Source organism: Perna viridis, chromosome 1 (genome assembly GCF_037379345.1).
Source record: "Perna viridis isolate PV_CMFRI_1.1 ecotype Kerala chromosome 1, ASM3737934v1, whole genome shotgun sequence".
NCBI classification, from domain to species: Eukaryota; Metazoa; Mollusca; class Bivalvia; order Mytilida; family Mytilidae; genus Perna; species Perna viridis.
This window is the reverse complement of record NC_142445.1, coordinates 11671829-11675091: the sequence shown is the minus strand read 5'-3', so window position 1 is coordinate 11675091 and position 3263 is coordinate 11671829.

The window sequence follows — 3263 nt, the reverse complement described above, 5'->3', positions numbered from 1 at the left end:
GTCCATGGTGACAGAATTGCAACTGAATGGTTGTCATCAAACGCTTCTATCTTTACAACTGAAGCTCGAGTTATTCTGTCAGCCCTTGAATTGAATACTTATTCTTATCTCTCACAGTTTATAATTTGTTCTGACTCTTTGAGCAATCTTTTTAAGAGTCACAAACTGAAAAAAAACACACCCTTATATTACAAATACTTTACTTTATTCATCGACTTAAGATATTTGACATAAAAATTGTTTTCCTCTTGGTATCTTGTCATGTGGGTATTCAAGGAAATTCAGTTGTAGACACGGTTGCCTAGAAGACATTTAATGAAATAATAGAGGACGTAAGTGTACCATACATTGATTTTAAATCTTGTATGAGGAAATATGTTTTTGAAGATGTGACAGGACCGATTGGACAGTCTTGAACACAACAAGCTCCATTCTATAAAACCCAATCTAGGTGTTTATAAATCTGAATCCGGCAATCGCTAAGAACAATATGTTTGATTTGTTCAAGACCGTTCCATCAAAACATGATTGATTTCTTGCAAGACATCGGTTTATTTAATAAAATCTAATTTTTGATGCCTTTTTGATTTTTCAATATTTTAACAATTTTTATCTGAGTAATGTCTGTTTTTTATGTCTTAAATTTAAATTTTAACGTACTTTTTTATATGCTAATAGCGCCCCGTGCAGGTCCGGGTGTTAAAAGAATAGGCCTGCAGCAGCGCTAAGCTTGTCGTAAAAGGCGACTAAATAGTGTTCAGAACCTTAACCGGGGGCTAGGGCGCTCTGCCCACAGAGCAACTGGGATGTGTGCCCTAGGTGGTGGAAAGGGGTACCCCTGGCGTGTTGCATGCTGGGGTTGTCAGGCTATAATACGGAAAACCTGACCGCAAACCATAGTGGTGCACCGTGTTGGGAAAGATGCCACGTTCCTCGCACGTTAAAGAACCCTACTCCCCACAGGAGGCTAAATTGCCCGACCCTACCCACCTCTCCCTATTTCCAGTGGCAATCAAAATTTGTCGACCCCATTGTCCTTTTGTCCCATCCCTTTATCATTTCTTCATCATTTCATGTTCATGTTATCGTCAATTTCATGTTCATCGTCTGAATATAGCTGAAATATTGCTGCTCGGACGTTAAACCCAAACAAACAAACAAACAATATATGTTAATGGCACTTTGTTTTAATTCCATTCTTTTATTAAGAGCCTTCTATCTCATTTTAAATGTTTCCAGATTGTTAACTGCTCTTGCGGTGATATGGCCCTAGTCGTCGAAACGGCATTACAAAACAATCAATCAGTCATTTTCAGTTTTGTGATGGCATAGGTTGAAGTTTACCTACATGTGGTTGTTCCTTTCCTACAGCCAGTTATACAATCTTTGATCTATAAAGATATTGATGAATACATTCATGGTGACCCTTCTAATGTTTTAGATTTTTTTTAAATGGAAAAATAACGTATCATAGATAAATATTGCAAATTTCGGTTTCTGTACATGTGTTTCAATGAGTAACGTCTCATCAGCGTAGTTAAAAGCAAATACATAGGAAGATTGAGATCTAAATGTGTACAATCCGAACCAAACCAGTAGAGGAAGCCAAAGTAGTTTTTTCGGGAACAGCGTTATGTTGCTACAAGATTGAAGTCATCACTACTGAAGTTTTATGGTCGTCATCATGAACTCGTGGATCGTTATGGTGTATCCATCTGCACCATGAAAACTGATTTATTCAACGGGTCATAGTTTTCCTTTCCTCGTTTGTCTACCCCGGACTTGACTTTTTATGAGCAACTCGGCGGGTGTTTCTAGAAAAGCAGAGGACGCTTCTCCTGTCGGTGCACCTGGTCCATGCTCCCAGTTTGTTTTGTGGAATGGGAGTTGTTCATTTGCTTTGTTTACTTTGTATGTATTATTTTATTTAATGTGTGTCTGTTTTCAGTGCCTGGTCTTTGTCCCTGGATTACATTCTTTTGATTACCGCTATAGCTTTGGTTCCCTTTGATTACTCTTTCTATATCACCTAGCTGTAGACATATCTTAAAACATCAAGAAAAACACAGAGTATTACCTCACTTAACCATAGATTCAGATCAAGTTACTCGTCTTTGTCCCTGGATTGCATTCTTTTGATTTCCGCTGGGACCTTGGTTCCCTTGTTTGCTCTTTTTACCTTATGCAAAACACAGAATGGGTTTTATGGGTTTGCAATTTTGTTTTACTGCAAAATAGATACTCTGGTATAATTCAAAACCACAAAACAAAACAAAAAGTATTTTGTACATCAAACAAAATGAAATAATTTGCTTGTTTTTTTTAAGTATAACTGCTACATTTAGAGAGGACAAAACTGAGAATGATCACGTTAACGTACAAAGAACATGCGATCTCGACGATCGTGTTATTTTATGTGATGGGGTTCGATAAGATATTAAGGCAAGGTTGGGTCCATATCTATTTAAATTTTGTTAACTAACCAGATTGGTCTTGAAAAGTGATGTCAATAATCCGTTTTAATAATTCATTCGTCTTTACTCATCTCGTCTGTACAGAAAATCGGCTAACTTACTAATTTCGATCATATTTAATATCAGTGCTTCCGATGGAAAGCAACCACTACATTATTGTAGGTAATTGGTGAGACATAGCATATGTGTCATAAAAAGTCACAGTAATTCTCTGCAAACCGTTAATTTATGGTCATGTATAAATGGTAACTGAACATAAAATGCTACTTTACTTTTATGTGTCTTTACATCCATTGGAATACTTTGGTCAAGCCAAACCAAGAAAGGGAATGTTAACATAGCATTTGCTACTTAGGAAAATTAATGAAGACACGCATCTAGTTTCCATGGAAATGTTTTCCTATTCCTGTTTGTTATTGGCTGTTATATCAGTTTTCTTTATATTTAGAACATGTAATATTTGAAAATAATTTTAATAGTCAAATCAAGAGCCATTGTTTGTTTGTTTGTTTGTTGTGGTTTAACGCCCGAGCAGCAATATTTCAGCTATATTTAGACGATGAACATGAAGTGGATGAAAAAATGAACATGAAAGGATGATGAAATGAAAAATGGGATGGGACACAAGGACAATAGGGTCGACAAATTTTGATTGCCACTGGAAATAGGGAGATGTGGGTAGGGTCGGGCAATTTAGCCTCCTGTGGCGGAGCCCTTTCGTTCCTACTCCGGAAGAATACCACAGTAGGGTTTTTTAACGTGCAAGGAACGTAGCATCTTTCCCAACAC